Below are 20,314 nucleotides of genomic sequence, written 5' to 3' on the forward strand. Positions count from 1 at the left end.
GTCATTATATTTACAAGGTATGACCTCTATTCATTTAGAAATGTAATCAACAGCCAAAAGTATGTACAAATTCTTAAAGAAATTAGGGAATGGTCCCATGAAATCGATGCCCCACACATCAAAGATCTCAACTACCAAAATAGGGTTAAGGGGCATTATGTTCCTCTCATTGATACGGCCAAAAGACTGGCAGGTGGGACAAGCCTTGTAAAAATCAAAAGCATCTCTAAAAAGAGTGGGCCAATAAAATCCGTATTAGAGAACCTTTGCGGCAGTCTTCTTATGTCCAAAGTGTCTACCACATGTATGATCATACCAAAAAGAGAGAATGGAATGTTGCTTATGATCAAAAACACATCGTCGGATAATCTGATCTGGACATAGCTTAAACAAATAAGGATCATCCTAGAAAAAAGTACTTAACTTGGGAATGAAACCTATACTTATCTTGGGTGGACCAGTGATCCGGAGTCACACCTAAAACTAAGAAGTTGACAGTGTCAGTAAACCATGGTTCACTGGACACTGTAAATAACTGTTCATCTGAAAAATTCTCGTTGACTGGAGAATCGACGGTCAAGGAATTGGGATGGTCTGCAACTAGGTTTTCAACTCATTTCTTATCCCTAATTTCTAAATCAAACTCTTGTAAAAGTAAAACCCACCTAATGAGATGAGCTTTGGCATCCTTCTTCTAAACTAGGTATCTAAGAGCATAATGATCAGTATACACCACCACATGTGAACCAATTAAGTAAGATCGAAACTTTTTTAGTGCAAACACAACAGCTAAAAATTCTTTTTCAGTGATTGTATAATTGAGTTTTGCATCATTTAAGGTTCTACTAGCATAGTAAATGACAGTGGGCAACTTATTAATCCTTTGACCCAAAACTGCTCCTATGGAAAAATTCGAAGCATTACACATCAGTTCAAAAGGTTTAGTCCAAACAGGTGATCGAACAATGGGTGCATTGGTCAACTCCGTCTTAAGTTGTTTGAAGGATTCTAGGCACTCTTTAGAAAACTCAAAAGTTTGATCTTTAGCAAGTAATAAAGTGAAAGGTCAGGCTAACTGACTAAAGTTCTTAATAACCTTTTGTTGAAGCCCACATGCCCTAGAAAAGATAGGACATCCTTAACAGATTGAGGAGGTGGTAAATTATCAATTAAATCTACTTTGGCTCTATCTACTTTAATTCCCTCCTTGGATATATTACATGACCTAAAACAATATCAAATTTAACCATAAAATGACATTTCTCCCAATTCAAAATCAAATTCTTAGATATGCACCTTTTCAAAACTAGAGAAAGATGATGAAGATATTCAGAATATGAATTCCCATGAATTGAAAATTCTTTCATAAATACATCTAAGAATTTTTCGATCATGTCAGAAAAGATGCTCATCATGCATAGTTGGAACATAGCAGGGGCATTGCAAAACCCAAAGGGCATATGCCTGTAAACAAATGTTCCATATGGGCATGTAAAAGTGGTATTATGTTGGTCCTCTAAAGCAATTGGAATCTAATTATAGCTGGAATATCCATCAAGAAAACAATAGTATTCATGTCCAACTAACCTCTCTAACTTCTGGTCAATGAATGGCAATGAGAAGTGGTCCTTCCAGGTTGCCACATTAAGTTTCCTGTAGCCTATGCACACTCTCCACTCTGATTGGACACAGGTTGGAATTAGTTCATTATTGGCATTGGGAACTACAGTCACACTAGACTTCTTAGGCACTACGTGAACTGGGCTTACCCATTGACTGTTAGAAATATGATAAATTATTTCATGATCCAAGCACTTTAGGATCTCTTTCTTAATGGCTTCCATTATCACTGGGTTAGCTCTTCTTTAGGGTTCCGTGGATGGTTTGGAATCCTCCATAAGATGTATATGATGTTGCACAATAAAAGGGCTTATACCCTTGATATCAGTCATGTTCCAACCTAGGGCTTCCTTATTATCTTTTAACACTTTAAGTAACTCCTCTTATTGGCTAGAAGTCAAATTTGAAAAAATTATTATAAAAAGAGTCTGGTCAGGCCTTAGGAAAGCATACCTCAAATTAGATGGTAACTCCTTAAAATCTAACTTAGGGGGCTCAACTATGGAAGGTTTGGGAATGGAATTGGAAAGGGGTCCTAAGGGCTCCATAGGTGTGTGAAGACTTAAGGCTTCAGAAAATAAAGTTTCATTATCATCATCTAACTCATCAATACACTCTTGGAATTCTGAATCAAAATTAATATCAAAGTTGGTAATTAAATCATCAGAAAAACCTAGAAAATCCTTAAGCATATTGATCTCTTCTTCCATATGTAGTTGCTTGCTTATCCTAAACGTGTTAAACTCAATAGTTTGGTTGCCAAAAGATAACCTTAGGAAACCATTCTAATAATTGATTAATGCATTACTGGTAGCCAAGAATGGTTTTTCTAGAATTATTGGGATCTCATCCTTAGTTGAGAAGGACTTGGTATCTAACATAATGAAATCAACAGGGAGAATAAATTCAGCCAGCTTTAGTAAGACATCCTCAACTATCCCTTTAGGAATCTTAACAGACCTATTTGCCAACTGAAGAGTAGTTCCACTGGCTTTCAATTCTCCCTATCCTAGTTGCTTGTACACATGGTAAGGTAAAAGATTTACACTTGCGCCAAGGTCAAGTAAGGCATGCTCAATGTAGGTGTTGCCTATGACACAAGCTATGGTAGGGCTCCCTGGATCCTTATACTTGGCTGTTATAGGTTGAGTAATTATGGATCTAATGTTACCTACCAAGAATACCTTTTTGGGCACACTAGTGATGCATTTGTGAGTACACAACTCTTTTAGTACCTTTGTATAGCCGGGGATCTGGGATATGGCATCCAAAAGAGGGATGTTAACTTCTACCTTTTTGAAGACTTTTAAAATTTTATCCATGGAATCAGTCTTCTTTTTGTTTACCAAGCGATTAAGAAATGGGACAGGAGGAACATAAGGACTGTTAGGGATTTTCCCTTTTTCAGAAGAATCATTTTTGGTTTCCTCCACCAAATCATCTTTAGTTCATAAGAATCTTTAGGTTTATCAGGCAAACTTGGAACAAGAGGCACACTTGTGTCCTCACCTGAAGGAGAGTTAACAAGAGTAATAGATGGGCAAGATTTAGGAATACTCTGTTGGTACTCTCTACCACTCCTAAGGGCATAAACAACATTACATTGGTTAGAGAGCCTTTATTGGGTCAGACTTTGTACTATATTCAATGGTGCATTAGTTGGTGCTTGTGAACTAATAAGCTGATAACGCATAGGGTTAGGCTCTGGTTGACTGAGTAAAGTTTCATTCTCCCTCTCACGCATAATTGAGACAACTTGGGTGAGTTCTCTCGTAAGATTTTGATGGCTTGTCATAAGGAGGGCCATATTTTTTTTCAAGTCACTTATTCTACTTGCTTCTCCAGTGTTGGTAAACCCAGGGGGTTGCTGATAAAATGATAGGAGAGGGGCCCTAGGAAAACTAGCCAAAGGTCTTACATTTGACATAGGAAAAGTATTTTCGGAAAAAAGATTATTGTGCAAAGGGAGGCCTTTGGGATCTAGGTTGACCTTGATTATGGAAATTGGAAGGCCCTGCTTGGTGCCCGGATTCCAGGAGAAATTTAGGTGATTTCTCCATCTTGGATTGTAGGTGTTACTACATGGGTTATTATGGTATAAGGCATTAATACTATCATTAGAAGTGCCCCTAGAGGTGTTGGGACATTCTTCTATGACATGTCTAGGGGACTAGCACCAAGCACAAATCTTAATCATATTGATTGATGATGGCTCTCTAGGAACAATAGCCTCTATCCTCTTAATTAGGCTATCAAATGGGCTTCCTTGGCTACTATCTCATCCATAAAATATCCTTTCCCTCCTATGGTTCTTTCACTCTCATGGATTGATTCTCACTCACGGGTTTTGTCAGCTAAGTCAAGTAAGAATTCCCATGCCTTTCCTTCATCTGTAATGGATGTGAATCGCTCAGGGCACATAGACTCTATCATTTATTTAGTTGGGTAATTAATACCCTCATAAATTATTTGACATAAATGTCATAAGTCTAGGCCATGGTGAGGCCATTCTTGGAGTAGATCCTTGAATCTCTCCATAAGTTTGGAAAAGGACTCACTAGGTTTTTTCCTAAACTGAAGGATATCACTTCTAAGGTTATTGGTCTTGTGAGTTGGGAAAAACTTCTTAAGGAAGATAACTTTGAACTATTCCCATGAGGTTATGGAATTTGTGGGTAACCATACAATCACTTCTTAGCTTGGTCTTTTAATGCAAATGTGATGAACCTAAGCTTAACAGCATCATCAAAAAGCTATTGGATCTTAATTAGAACACATACCTCTTTAAATTCCCTTAGAAATAGGTATGCATCCTCAGAGGTCAGTCCATGAAAGTGGGGTAACATAGTGATGTACTAAGATTTGAGCTCAAAATTATTACCCTGGGCTTGTGGTAGAACTATGTAGGAAGGTTGGATTGCTCTAGCAGGGTAGATCCTATCTTTCAGAGATTTAGGTGGAGGGTTTTGCTGTTGGTCTCCCATATTGAAGGGTTTTAAAGAGAGCAAACGTAATGGGTCACTACTTGTTGGATCTCTTCTTTCTAACCGATTCTTAATATTGCGTACCCACTTAACACTCATACAATAGAAAACTATCCGCAACTAGAGTAAGACAAGCACAAAAGAACGGAAGAAAAAACATTTTTATTTTTATTTTTGGCCTTTTGGGAGCTTACCGGCAGGGATCCGGGGTTGCTCAGGTCAATTCATGAGGTACTGCTATAGGGCAAAACCTGTCTTTATCATACTGTGAGGCTTAGCGAACTCCATCGATACAACTATTATTGCAAGTTGTTCTTCTCAGGAATTCAATAAAAGAAAAGGAAAAAACAAAACAAAGCAAACAAAACACTCCGATTTACCAAAAGAAAGCGAAAAATAACATAGAACTGTATCCCAGACAATGGTGCCAAAAACTTGTTTGAGATTTTAAAATGTAACCGCAAGCGTATGGATCAGTGTAGCTACGGGTCAAACACAAGGAGTACAGCCACTTTATTTATTTATTTTTTTGCTTCTTTTAATAATGCGAAAGTGAACCGATTAATGGTTGTGAGTTAATTCTAACTACCGTCCTAAACATATGTATCTAAAATAACGTCCTAACCATTCGTCATCTAAGAATTTAAAATGCAAGCCACATAATTAAAATTAAATAAATAAATAACTAAAAATAAACATCCCACGCAATTAAAAAACAATGAAAGAAAAAAATGTTGAAATAAAAATAAAGTAAAAGAAATGGGATAAAGCTAGAGAAAGACTCATAAGTAGGTTTTTCTACTTAGCCCGAGGGATGCATCATAATATGAGCTTCCCTACTTAACCAGAGAGTCACTCTTACAAAGGGTTACTCTACTTGGCTTTAGGAAAAGGGAGGCAATTAAAATAAAAACAATAAAATGATGGTTCTATGGCTAGGAGGGGGCAAAGCCGATATATACACTAGCCATGAACCTTGGGAGAAAGGGAAAGCAATAATGTAATGACTGAAATTAAAATCTTAAATTAAGAAAGAAAGGTTAGTCAGAAGAGGGAATGAGACAGGGTTGCGAAGACTACTGAAGGAGCCTGCTTACTTGAACTTCAACCCTTGAAAAACTTGATCGATTTGAGATACTACCAGTACTAAAAATCAGATCTGGAATAAACCAAATCTAAAATTTTTAGTTCTAGAGAAAACAAATCTGAAGAAAAAAATTGAAATTGAAAGACATGCTCCATAGCTTGTTCTTGTAACCTAGAACTAAGCTTAGAACTAAAACTTGAAAGTTACAACTTCAATTGCTTAAACAATAAAAATAAAAGACTGAATAAAAAAGAAGTGCTTGCATTAATTGAATAAAAAGAACTTACAAAAGTGTTTAAAGCATAAACCTAGAACTAGAGCTAGAGAAAGAGATAGTGCAACTAAAAAAAAACCCTAGAAGAAGAATGAAGTGCCTCCTCCCCTTATGTTAATTCTATTATATAGAGAATGTGGGAGGGAAGCTAATGATTTTAGCTTCTAAAAAAAAGGATTTTTTTTATCTTGTTGATGAGGTGGAGGAGAGAGGAGAGAGAAGAGAGAAAATGTGTGGAGAGAGAATCTCCTATGATTTTTCTTACCTTTTTTTTTTTCCTTTATTTCGCCCTTTTTTATTTTTCTCTCTCTTCTTACGCAAGAAACCCCCCACTAAGAGGTTCGAACTTAAGACCTCCTAATAAGCAAGGGATTTTGCACACCACAACTCACCAACTATGCTAAGTAGTTGTTGTTATAAAAAATGAATCTTTAATCACTTAAGGATGTGGTCCATCGATCCTTGTTGGTATTTAGAATATTCCTTATACCCTTGGGACAATTGCAGAAGGGCTGGTTCTGCATCTCGGTTCAGTTTTGATCCATTATTCTTTTTCTGGCCCAAAAAGAATAATCACTTGTACAGTTGACCGAACGAATGTGTACTTTTAATTGAACATGTCCATCTTGCTCAAAATTTTATCCTCTTCGCAACCATGAAATGAAATAGGACTTCTTTACATGTAAAATTGGAGATATAGTGCTCGATAGTCCTTAATGCTTTGAAAATATAAAATCTGTAAAAAGAGAGTAAAACCTAAGGTAGCTCCATTCTAAATATATAAAATGCAAGTTTTACTACCCTAGATTTCACACATAAATGTGCTCATCAACTGTCATCTTGCTTATTAATGACAGAGTTGAAAAATGCAATAGATAATATCTCTCAACTACTTTAGAGTTTTAGGACTTACCTGGGCTGCTGATTGTAGGAAAGGAATTTGTTGCTATTCCAATCCTGTAAAAGATGTTATTATTTTTATCTTTGAATTTTCCTTAGCTGGGCTTCACATGTGCCATTTTAGGGAATTTGGTCTTCAGGTTGGGTTTTTCGAACCAATCTAGGCTATCTGGGACTGAAGGTTATAAGGGAGGAATTTGTTACTCTTCCAATCTTGTAACCGGAAAAACCTTTGACTCTTGGATTTTCCTTAATTGGCTTTGCATGTTCCAGTTCAGGGAATTTGGTCTATGAGATCGGGTCATTCAGAGCCTATACAAAGAGATTGGGCCACCTGGGGCCAAGTAAATGCTATTGGGCCACCTGGGGCTGAGTCAATGAAATTGGGCCAGTTGGGGCTGGGACAATGCAATTGGTCCACCTGGGGCTGGGTTAACGAGGTTGGGCGGCTTGGGGCCAGGTAAATGCAATTGGCCCACCTAGGGCTAGGTCAATGAGATTGGGCCGCCTGGGGCGGGGTAAATGCAATGGGGCCACTTAGGGCCAGGTCAATGAAATTGGGCCACCTAGGGTGGGGTCAATGAAATTGGGCTACCTGGGGCTGGGTCAATGAAATTGGGCCACCTGGAGCCTGGTCAATGAGATTGTTTCTTTTCTTGATTTTTCCTTGATTCTTGATCTTTGGTTCTTTGATTTGGAATTTTGCTTTTTGCCTTTGATTTGGAATTTGATTATGATACTTGATTTGAAATCTTTTAATTATTATTATTATTATTATTATTATTTTTGGAAGACCAAATTTTTTATATTAAATGGGTCCCCTCCCCTGTTCATTCTTCATTCTAACTTTTTTGGGTGAGTTTTGAGTTCTTGGAGGTCTCTGGTTTTTCTTGAAGTTTTCCTTCTTGTTCTTGGAGTTTTTCACTTTGTTCTTAAAGTTCTTAAAGATCTCCATCTTGTTCTTAAGGGAGGAGTTATTTGGAGAATTTGATATTCTTGTGGGCTTTTGTACAATTTGAGAAACTTTATGGGGCTTCTTATAATTTTAGAAACTTTCTGAGGTTACTCGCAATTTCAGAAAGTTTCTAGGGCTTCTCACAATTTTCAGGAAATATGGCTAAAGAAGCAAAAGGGTTGTCTGGCCACCCATCCTATTAGAAGATCTTGGCCCAAAGATCAAAGGCCATGAAACTTCCTCAAGAAGAAGAATCATCAAAGTCATCAAAAGAAGAAAAGGGAGAACAGATGTCCACCTTCCCTCCTTCATCCAACAAACCATTCCTTCCCTATTATCTGGGATCAAACCTTCCATTTTCATCCAATCAACCTTTACCTCGATCCAACTATCCCTAATACCCACCATATAACCCTCATCCTCTACCTCTACAATATTATCACCCCCTACTACACCAACAACCTTTATCCCCCCTCAAAGGGAAGGGACCCTGTCTTCATCCTACCATGTGCAATCTTATAATTCACCATCTCCATCAGGACCTCCCGCCTCCCATGTAACATCATCATCATATCACCCCACTTCATACCCATCGTCAACCTCATTTGACTCCCATTCCCAGGATTCAGTCTATAACCCAAGAGAAGGGTGGATTGGTGGATATGATTGGAGCAGCATGCAAGGATTTCCTGACTCCCCAAAAATGACTTCATCATCAAGTTAAGTCAATGCCCTTGAAGAAGATCAAGTCATAGATCCCACGCCTTTGATTCAGCAGAGGGTATCACAAGAGGATAGATCAGAGACCATTGAGGAAGTTACAGATGATCTCCTGAGGGTAGTAAAAGCACTATCAGTGGGAGAACAGATCAAGGAACATATCTCGCTAATCCACATAGGGAGTGACACAAAGGAGGATGAGTCCGATTTGACCCAACTTCAAGCTAATGACAACAAGTCAAACCCCACAGGGATCTTTCAGTCCATACATTTTGAGTATTACAAACATTTGGATGCAGGAGAATTCGGGGGGCCTGATGAAGAGCTTGATGAAGAGCCTGATGAAGAACCTAATGAAGAGCTGAGTTAATGGGAAATCAGTGATGATGATGATGATGATGATGATGATGATGATGACGATGAGGAAGAGGATGAAGATTTGAACAATGATGAGGAAGATGAAAGTGATGACAATTATCCAAACTGGGATGATTACCTTGGGCCCAGAAATCAGGATGTGGATGATGAGTCAAAATATTACTCACCAGATCACCAAACATGTTTCTTAATTTTTGCTATCAGTGGTGGTGACCTATAGCTGATCCAATAGGTGGCATTCAGCCTTCCTTCTGCATGGGAGGAGATGATTCTACATCAAATTCAGAAAATGATGAGGAATCTGGAGAGCCGACGCAAGTTTATATGGATGAATGGGAATCCATATTAGAGATGGAAGAAAAGCTATGTGAAGCGTACTCAAATACATTGAGGATGTAGGAAAGAGTAGAAGAAATTGACAAAATTCTGGGTGAAGTAACTATCGGTGATTGTTACTACAGTGAGTAGCAGAATGATTTGGAGGAAATAGGGCCAGACAACACATTCATAGGGGTAGTAGACGCTGCATTCCAACAACTTTTTAATGCAGTCAAAAAGTTATAAGCCAGCACTCTTGACATTTATGGAGGACCTTGACTTCCCACTTCAAGTCGAGAAGGAGAATCTAAAGAAGATGATCGGATGGTTGGAATTATCACCATTATAGATAGCGATGATGAGGATCAATACCCCATTGATATTATTATAAAGAAGCCCACCCAAGTGATGGAGACCCCAAGTGGGAAAAACTACAAAGGCAAGGCTCTAGTAGTGGAATAGCCCAGCAAGTATGAGGCAAGGTCCAGTAGCTTGAAGAAGGAACCAGAAAATCCAGTGTTGGCTCAACTAAAGAAGGCTCAAGCCAACATTTTCATCTGGGGATTGTTGATGGCCTCTCCCTCTCACTATGAGGCAATATTAAAATCCCTCACTCATATGCAAGTACCGATTGAGGTAGACTCAGTGTAGCTCTCCCACATAGTAGGGGCAACAAATGTAGTGCAGTCTCTTATATTCTCAGACTCTAAAATTCCCAAAGGGGTTTCTTACAACAAAGCATTGTACATCACGATGGATTGTCTGGACAAGACCGTTCCTCAGGTTCTCATTAACAATGGGTCAGCCTTGAACGTCCTACCATTGAGGTTCGCCAATAGCATCAGCGTCAATGTTGAGAAGATGAAGGCATCAGGTGAAACCATTAGAGCCTATGATAACACAAAGAGGGAGATTCTGGGAGTAATCACCTTAGCTGTGGTAGTTGGCTCGGTGAAGTTTGATTTAGACTTCCAAGTGATTGATATACCGGCTTCCTTCAACATACTTCTAGGGAGGCCATGGCTACATCATGCCAAAGCAGTATCATCTAGTCTCCATCAAAAGGTCAAATTCCTACATGAAGGGAAAGTGATCGTTGTCTCAGGAGACCCTGAAGTGGTCAATACATTGGCTAACATAGAGAAAGGGGAAGAGCAAACAGATGAAGTCCGCCTCGGTGGATTTGAAATAGAGCAGACTTGTGCGGTGCTCACAAAAGGGGCAGTGTCGAAGAAAGCATCCCAGTTGAATATGAAGCAACTTTGAGACCTCCAGTGGGCTGGATGATGAAAAACATGCAATACTTCCCAGGCATAGGATTAGGAAAATATGCACAAGGTGTATCCAAGTTGCCCATTCCCATTGTCAACAAGGGTAAGAATGGACTGGGTTATATTCCTCCAAGAAAGGGTAAGAACAAAATATTGAAGATGACCAGAAAAATATCTGCCACATACTACCCTACTCTTAATGGGTATTTTGTGAAGGAAGGAGAGGATTTCCTATTCTGTGGGAATGCTGAGCTGTGGTTCGATGAAACTACCACCAAAATGCAACCGACTGGGTAACTCATGAGGTGGAATAGCTACAAGTCAAGGGAAATGATCAAGAAAGTTGTATTACTGGGATAATTGAAGTTACGATGATTAAAAAAAGATCTTCCGGTAGCAATCCCACAACTTTGATCCGATCAAAGGAGCCGCCAAGCCCTCGGATTCTTCTGAAGGAGTGGGAAAGGAAGATAAGACTCACTTGGAGCCTACCTCTTCCCACTCATCTGAAAGTACACATCTATACTTTCTTACAAGAACCTCGAGCTCAAGAGCTCCACGATCTCAAGCTAAGGCCATTCAGAGGAAGAAACATCAATGCTAAACAAAGAAGAGCCCAAAGAATGATGGTCTGTATGTACTGTGCTAAAACCGATTGCAACGGGAAGGCCTGTGAAAGTGGTCAGAGGTGTGACCAAGGAGGAGGGATGGCCTCACTCAATAGGCTCATAAAGTTGGATTACATCGAGAAGGGTTAGAGCAGTCTTGACTGCCACTTGCCTCAACAAATTCAGCTTCAGAGATCATGAGATCAGACAAATGCAGTACGGCCCAATGAAGCAGTAAAGCAAGTACACCATAGCGACAGAGATAGCAGTAATTAGCTTAGAGGGAGAAGAAGATGGCCCTTTGCCTCACTTACTCATTCACCAGTCTACTGAACCACTCCTAAACTGGATGAGCATTGGAGAGAACTTTAAGTTCACCAATGCTATTGAGTCAACCAACCAAAGTACCACTAGCATCAAGTCGGTCGTCAAGTCTGTCTATGAACCTTATGTTTACAATTCTGTCATCGAGTCTTCTATTTATGAGTCTGTTGCTTCTGTAGAGGAAAGTCAAGAGTCCATGTATGTTGGGTCTGTTACTCCTTCATTCATGAATGAAATTTCCTATTCTGAATATGATTTGCCTCCTTTTTTCTAATGATGATCTTAATGAATATCAAAACTTAATAAAACAATACAAACCAAAGAAAGCCCAACCCATCTATGAGGATACCCGGGTTATTAATTTAGGAACCGACCAATGCCCTCGAGAGATAAAAATTGGTAGCACCTTAAAGATGAAGAAGTAGAATAGATGATCAGCCTTTTGAAGGAATTTATGGAAGTCTTTGCCTAGTCGTATGAAGATATGCCTGGAATCGACCCCAACATTGTACAGCATCATTTTTTGACTTACTCTGGGCAAGGCCCATCAAGCAGAAGCTCATAAGGATGCATCTTGAATGGAGTGAGAAGATTAGAGAAGAAGTTATGAAGCAATGTGTAGACACCCAATTTTTTCACCCTCCTCCGGCTATGATGAAATGTGGATCTTGGATGTGACTTCTGGCTTCCAATCAATAAAGATGATGATGGAAACATTCCCCGACCAAAAACCCTAGAAACCCCCATGCGAGAGAGAAGAGGGTCAAATTTTAACTTTCTATATATGAAGGAATCTGGTCAAGATGACCGTATAGTGGATAGTGCTCAAAAATACGATTCCGATGATATATGACACGTCAAAATTGGACCGACGAATCTCCCGCGATCATCCCCAAAAAATTACACTATCCTACACGTATGTTGGGCACGTGGATAGTCCCACTGGATACCTGAAAAAATCCCCTACCTACCCTAAATACTATAAAATTCATCCTCTACCCACCCAGATAACCCAAAAAAATTCCCTTACCTGAAACCCTAGAAACCCTCGCGCAAGAGAGACGAGGGTCCAATTTTACCTTTTTATATACGAAGGAATCTAGTCAAGATGACCGTACAGATGGATAGTGCTTGAAAGTATGATTCCAACGATATATGGCACGTCAAAATCGGACCGACGGATCTCCCTTGATTGTCACCAGAAAAATCCATAAATTGCACGCGCTGGCCAGCATGCCAGCCCGCACTCGTGCTTCCTGCCCAGGGCTGCAGCCCATGGCTATAGAACATAGTTTCTACCCATGAGCTGTAGCACTTGGTGCCAACCATGGTGCCATGCGCTATGCGTCCTACCAGCCCTGCCCAATAGACCTGTGCCCTCGCTTGCACAGGCCCGTGCCCCTGTGGGCACACATAGGTGCTGGCCAGCAAGCCAGCCTGCACACATACATGCACTGGTCAGCAGGCCAGCCCGCACACATGCGCACGCTGGCTGCTGCCCATGCCCACACCCGTTTTACTAGTTGCTGCCCATACCATAGTACCGCGCAAGGCACTGCACACCCACATGCCACTACCTGCGCACCATGCGCTGCACACCCATAACATTGCCCGCATAGCCTGCCCTCCTATACTAACCATGCCCCATGCACTTTGGCCCAATCTTACGCACCATCGACAATGACTAAGATTGGTTTTCCGCTGGCTCGATGGGTGAGAAGCTCTGAGGCAAGCCTCGCCCCTCTGAAGTTCTGCTCAAATCATCCAAGCTCCGCCGGACATCAAATTTCTCCGTCGATCATCAAACAACTCCAGGTTCCGATAGTCCCCTGCAAGTCCGATCGCCCTCAAAGGTTAGCACCAGCAAACTCCAAAGATCCCTCTAAGATCAACATATCCTTCTTCTCAAACCTTCCAACCCAAACCTACCCAAAAACTTTGTATCAAAATCTCCAAATATTATATGCAAAGTTTACTTTAATTTTCAAATTATATCATTATTTTCTGCATTTCATCTTGAATTTAGCATTTAGCTTGCTTCTTGTTCTATCCTCAGATCAAAACCTACAGTCGTGCCTCTTGATTCTGGTTTATAGATCTGGTTAAGCAGCTTTTAATTTTTTGCAATTCCATATCTTTATATTTTAAGTTCATGGTCTTGTTTCTTTATTTATTTATTCATTTTAATTCAACACGATTTAGTTCTAAGTAAGGTATCGCACCTATCTTAGTGTTAGTCTCTTTGCTAGATCGGAGGACGGTATTGCACCTATCTCGTCCTTACCATATAGAACCAGGAGATCCCTATTTCCCTGGATTTTGGTATAGATCGATCATGTTATCTGGTAGAGATAACAGGATCGATCTATACCAAAATCTAGGGAAATAGGGATCTCCTACCAGATAACAGGATCGATCTATACCAAAATTCAGGGAAATAGGGATCTCCTGGTTCTGTATGGTAAGGACGAGATAGGTGCAATACCGTACTCCGATCCAGCAAGGAGACTAACACTAAGATAGGTGCGATACCTTACTTAGAACTAAATCGTGCTGAATTAAAATGAATAAATAAATAAAGAACAAGACTATAAAGATATGGAATTGTAGAAAATTAAAAGCTGCTTAACCAGATCTATAACCCAGAATCAAGAGGCACGACTGTAGGCTTTGATCTGAGGATAGAATAAGAAGCAAGCTATATGCAAGATGAAATGCAGAAAATAATAATATAATTTGAAAATTAAAGTAAACTTTACATATAATATTTGGATATTTTGATACAGAGTTCTTGGGTAGTTTGGGTTGGAAGGTTTGAGAAGAAGAAGGATGTGTTGATCTACGGGAGATCTTTGGAGTTTGCTGGTGCTAACCTTTGAGGGTGATCAGACTTGTAGGGGACGATCAGAAACTGGAGTTGTTTGATGATCGACGGAGACCTTTGATGTCTGGTGGAGCTTGGATGATTTGAGCAGAACTTCAAAGGGGCGAGGCTTGCCTCGGAGCATCTCTCTCTTAGTTCTAATTTTTCAAGTTAAACTACAAGTGATTTTGAGAGTGGGGTGATGCTCCTTTTATAATGTAAGGAGGCTCATTTGAATTACATGTGGGTTTTCGGTGCATTTGGGTTTCATTTGTTACTATTTAGAATTACATTTGGGACAGTAATATGAAATTTTTATTTGGCATTGTGCACTTGAATTTGGGTACTGTTTGAAAGTACTGTTGGTGTCGAAAGTTGGAATTGATCTTGAGTTATGATTTAGAATCTTCTATGATCACACCACGGCATTCCACGTGTCAGGGACACTGTTCTCTGTATTGGTTTGATCAAGGGTATTTGTACCATATTTGTCTGAGCTTGGTATTAGTCGGACTTTCCTTTAACCTGGGACAGTAACAGTACCTCCTTTCCTTAAAAGGTCATCCGAGGTTATCTGACTAGGTGAATTTTTTACTTCACCGATCGGCTAGGTTAGAACTGTCCTAGCAGACATTGCGGACCAAATCAGGGTTTGGTCGAAGAGGATTTTGATTTTGTGACTCGTCGTGACCTATGAGAGGTTACATCTTTGAATTTGCTTGAAGAAGATGCCTTGGAGCTGACAGGCTCATAATCAGGATCATCTTCATATGGATCTTGGGCCATTTGATATTGTTGGGTGTGGCAATGGGCTAGCATAGAACCTTTGATGGAACTAAGACTGTAGGCACCATCGCTAGAGTCTTCATTATTGTCTGAGTCGGAACCGAGCTCAACCAATCGGGCAAGAAAAGCTTTCTTCTCACTTTTGATGCTTGATTTTGATGTACTTGGAAGGGTCGGAACTGGTTTGAGATCCGTGAGGCTTTGGATAAGTGACGTTTTTTCACATTTAGAGACATCACAGTTGTCCCACCATTTGACGTTGAAGATCTGGCAAAGGACTCGGGCAACCCAGTCAGATGTCTGAAAATCATATATTTGGTACTCCCAGAAAAGTATCCATGCCAAACGGTAGTGGAGAAAGAACTGGAGAAGGTCAGGTTGGTGAGGATGTGGGGTTGAGTTTTGGAAAAATATTTGAAATGAATCTTGAATTTGTGGTGGTAGGATCTCAACCATAGGTTTATATTGATCCCACCATTTTGGAAACCAGAGGGGAGTTTGGTTATTGAATCTATATTCAAAACAGAAGAACCATGAATGGTGGTTAATCCTGTTTTGGAAATAGAAGGCTTTGAACCAGGCTTCCTGGTAATCATAGTAAGTATATGTTGGAGGACTAAAGGTATTTGAAAAACTTCTTGTATTGAGGGGATGACTACCCCAATCTTAGAGGTTGAGAATTTTGCAAATGGTTACTGTTGTATGGGTAACCAAAGTTTGGTCATTTCTGTCATAGTTGAGTTTGAATCTGACAGAGTCAGTTTCTACGAGAATATATTCATAAAATTCTTGGTTTTTTACAGTAGAGGGGGAGTGGTGATGCCATCCTTTGTAGAAAGATTGCTGGGCCAAATTGATGGGAGAGTCGGTATATTTGAAAAGTGATTCTTCAATGGTGAAGAGATCTTCTTTGTAAGGTTTCTCATGATATTGGCTTTTGGTTTTGGGGCCTTAGGCAGTTTGGACTGGCTTGGCTTGTGTGGTTTGCAGGTTAGAGGTTGCCTTGTTTGTGGTTTGAAGGGCACCAGCAGCTGAGGATAGAACCACATGGGAATAAGGTTTATTTATGGATGCCAACTGGGACTGGCTTCTGGTGACTATTTGATTTGAAGGAGGAGCAAAGGCACTGTAATTGGATTTGGTTTTGACAAGGGAATTTGAGGAGGTAGACTCCTTAGGGGGAGCCATCCAAAGGAGATTGATTTTTGGAATCTGGCCCGGTAGAAATTCACGGGTAAGAAAGTCAGGGACAGAATTGGTTTCTCCTTTAATATATTCTATTTGAAATTCAAAAATTGAAAGTAAAGCTTGCCATCTGGAAAAAAATTGTTTTGATGCAAGGTTTGAAACATCATTTTGTAAAACATATTTAGCTGCGCTACAGTCAACACGAACTAAAAAGGATTTGTTTAATAATGCATTTTGAAATTTTTATATGCATAATAAAATTGATAAAAATTCTTTTTTGATGGTACTGTAATTCTTTTGGGCAAAATTCCAGATACCAGAGGTGAATTGGACTATTTGTTTTTTGTTATCATTTGGGAGTTTCTGTTTGAGAATTCCTCCGTACCCAATGTCCGAGGCATTAGTTTCGATAATTTTAAAGGCCTTAGGATTAGGGATAAATAGATAGGGAATCTCTTTGACTAATTTTTTGATAGTTTCAACGGCTGAGGTTTGGGCTGGAGACCAGGGAGTGGGTTTTTTCTTAAGCCGAAGGTAAAGAGGTTCGGCAATTTTACTAATTTGAGTAAGAAAATCACGAACGTAATTTAAGCTTCCTAAGAACCTTTATAATTGGGTTTTGTCAAGGATTTGATCAGGAAATTTTTCACCAAAGGTAATGGTACGATCGATAGGGGTAAGGGTACCTCTTTCGATTAGATGGCCAAGAAACCTGACTTTGGTAAGAAAGAATTCCATTTTTCTTTTGGATAACACAAGACCATTTGATTTAATAATTTGGTAAAATATTCTTAAATGTTTGAAGTACTGCTTAACTGAATTTGAGAAGACAAGGACATCATCAATATAGACAATAGTGAATTGTCCATAAGAATTGAAAATGTCATTCATGATCTTCTGAAATTCACTAGGAGCATTTTTTAGGCCGAATGGCATGACATTCCATTCATATAGGCCAAAGGGAGTTGTAAAGACAGTTTTGTATTGGTCTTTTTCATGAATCTGGATTTGCCAGAAACCAGATTTCATATCGAATTTTGAAAAGATTTTTGCTTGATAAATTCTTTGCAAAAGGTCCTTTTAATTTGGGATAGGATATCTGACCCATTGAAGGGCGTCATTTAAGGGTTTGTAATTACTAACTAACCTGGGAGTACCACGCTCGATTTCGGCAGCTTTGTTAACATAAAAAGTTATACAACTCCAAGGAGAAGTACTGGGCCGAATGAGATTTTTGGCCAGGAGGTCATTAATTTCCTCTTTGCATGTTTCTAAAAGAGTTTGATTCATTTGGGAAGGTCTAGCTTTAGTTGGGATTTGGCGGTCTGAGAATCCTGAAGCATAAGGAAGGGAAACCATATGCTACTTACGGTGCCAAAAGGCATCAGTTGATGGAGAAGTTGTTCAAAGGTTCTTTGATGGAGAAGCTCTGCTTTGAGGAAGTTTAATTGTTTAACTTTGTTAAGACTTTGATTAGCGTATGTTGGAGCTTGTAAAAAGGGGAAGACAATTTTTTGTCCTTGGAATTTTGTTGAAATACCATCTTGAGTTATTTTGAAAGGTTTGATTGTTTCTAGAAAAGGTAAACCAAGGATTATGGTTTGGTCAAGATCTTTTGCTAGAATAAAAGTTTGGGGAAGGCAGAGGCCTTTATTGCAAACATGGGTGTTTGAGAATTTGTATTGAACATTCAACTCAGCTCCATTAGCCGTGTTAAGGCGTTGGGTGGTTCGTTCATAGAACTGAGTTGGGATAGTACCTTCGTTGATGTAGTTGAGCTGTGCTCCTAAATCAACAAAGGCAATAGCCGAAAATTTGAATGAAGCATTAATGACTAAGGTTCTGTGAATATACCAATTCTAGCGGGAAATGGCAAGCACAAAACCAGGGGCTTCATTACTAGGTTCCGTTGTGTCTTGGTTTACAAAAGGATTTGTAAATGGTTTATTAGTCGAAGTGGAGGCTTGTTGGTTTTGTTGTTGACTAATGAAGGCTAATTGTTGTTTGATATACTTGATTTCATCCTACAAAGACAGTGGTGGTTTCAAGGGTTTTGATCCGACTATAATGGTCGGGAATATGGGGTTTTGATATTTTATCGAACTTTTGCATAATTTGCTGTAGATTATAAGGTTGGGGAGTATTTTGTGAGGAGACATTTTGTTTGAGATGTTTGAGACAGGCCTTCTTTTGTTCTGGGTAAACATCAAAATGGACAGGTCTATAGCAGAGGCTAGTTTCAATGGCTCCTAAAAGGGAATCATTGAAGTCAAGGAATCTTTGGTCACGAAGAGCTAATAACAAGGATGTGTTAAGTCCTTCACGATGAAGGGGTTTGATGGCCACTTGAACGAGGCCGATATGGACATAATTAAATTTGTTTTTGGTGTATAACTCTTGTAAAGAATTTGGATCAAACAGAGTAATTTCTTTTGTTTCAGGAGTAAAATTAATGGTTTGCTCAACAGTTTTGATGGTCTCCCAAGTTCTCCAATCTTTGTCGTATATTTCTTTGCGGGATACCTTGGGCATATCCCATCTTTGGAGTCGACGGTTGAGATTTGTGGTTTGTTTATCATTAATTTGTTCATCATAACGGAGCACATTAGAACTTGTGCTCGCCTCACTTGCCGATCTCATCGACATGGAGCAAGAAAGACTATTCATAGTTTGAGATAACTTAAACTAGGGGTAATCCTCCTAGATTATTTTTAAGATGGTATTTCCAACATAACTTGGGCACAAACGTGGTCTTCCACTCATCTACCACTCCTCCCAAGAGTCCAAAGGCATATACCGCGTCGAAAAACCGAGAAATAAAAGATTACACAAAAGAAAAGAAATCTGCAAAGTAAAAACCGAATTCCCCCTTCACCCACTTGAAACAAAAAACCCCTTTTTTTTGCTAATGATTCTCTCTCCCAAAAACCCCCTTTTACCCATTGGATAAAAGCCCTCTTTCACCCATTTTGGTCTGAGAACCCCTTTTACCCATTAGGTAAAACCCCTCTTCACCAACTTTAGGCAAAAAAACCCCTTTCATCCATTGGATAAAGATGTTCCCTATTCCCCATTGGCCGAAAAAACCTATAAATATCCCCCTCCTTTGGATTTTACACACCAAAACAACCCCACCTCATTCCATAGTAGTGAAGCTCTGCCCTCTCTCCTCCCCTCCTCCTCTTGAGTTTCTTCGGGTCTTCAGAGCAATCTTCATCAAGATCCAAAATCTTGTTTGGATCTTCGAAGGGTTCTTTGGGACTTTGAAGATCTTCAATCCAAGTTCTTAGTTCAATCCAGTTTTTGCCAAAAGTAGTGTGTTCTTCAACCCCCTCCTTTGAGTGTTCTTGAGTTTTACCAGAAATAGAAACCCCCCTCCCTTGAGGTTCTTCGAATCTACGAAGAGATATTTTTTAAGATCCAGAACTCTGTTTGGATCTTCAAAGTGCTCTTCGGGACTTTGGAGATCTTCAATCCATTTTTAGGTCAATCTGTTTCTTTCTAACAATAGCTGTTCCTAGCGGAAGCCTTGTCCCCAGCGGAAGCTCTATCGGAGTGCCACCTTAGCCCAACCCTCCCCTAACCTATCCCCAGCAGAAGCTCTGCCGGAGTACTAACTCAGCCTAGCCCTCCCCTAGCCTATCCCCAGCAGAAGCTCTGCTAGAGCGCCACCTCATCTTAAACCTGGGAATAGCCTTCCCTAGCTGAAGCTTTGTTCGAATCTAAATCCGAAAGAAACCATTCCTAGCCGGATCCCTGTCAGCATACCATCACAATAAAAGAAAGGAAGTTGGAGGTCAGGAGCATCTTCCCCTGAGCCAGGAGAATCCGAAAGACATTTCGAGCCGGTACTAATCAAGGGCCCACCCCTCTTGACCCGAAACAGGGTTAAGTTTAGGTACAGTTTCTCGACCCCATTTTTATCATGTAGACTTTACATAGACCTTATTTTAGTGCATATAGTAGTTTGAATTCAATTAATGTATATATGTGTGATAACTTAGCCATGTATGTGGAATAATAATAATTTTGAAAAAT

The 20,314-nt window shown here is 39.7% G+C and overlaps 1 non-coding gene across 1 annotated transcript; it reads left to right on the top strand.

Annotated features, from left to right (window-relative positions):
• Positions 1–4,111: 4,111 nt before the first annotated feature.
• LOC122064139 lies at positions 4,112–4,218 on the top strand. Its single transcript, XR_006135604.1, has one exon. It is a non-coding gene; the product is annotated as a small nucleolar RNA R71 (small nucleolar RNA).
• The last annotated feature ends 16,096 nt before the right edge of the window (positions 4,219–20,314 follow it).

This window comes from Macadamia integrifolia, unplaced genomic scaffold (assembly GCF_013358625.1).
Source record: "Macadamia integrifolia cultivar HAES 741 unplaced genomic scaffold, SCU_Mint_v3 scaffold1544, whole genome shotgun sequence".
Taxonomy (NCBI): domain Eukaryota; kingdom Viridiplantae; phylum Streptophyta; class Magnoliopsida; order Proteales; family Proteaceae; genus Macadamia; species Macadamia integrifolia.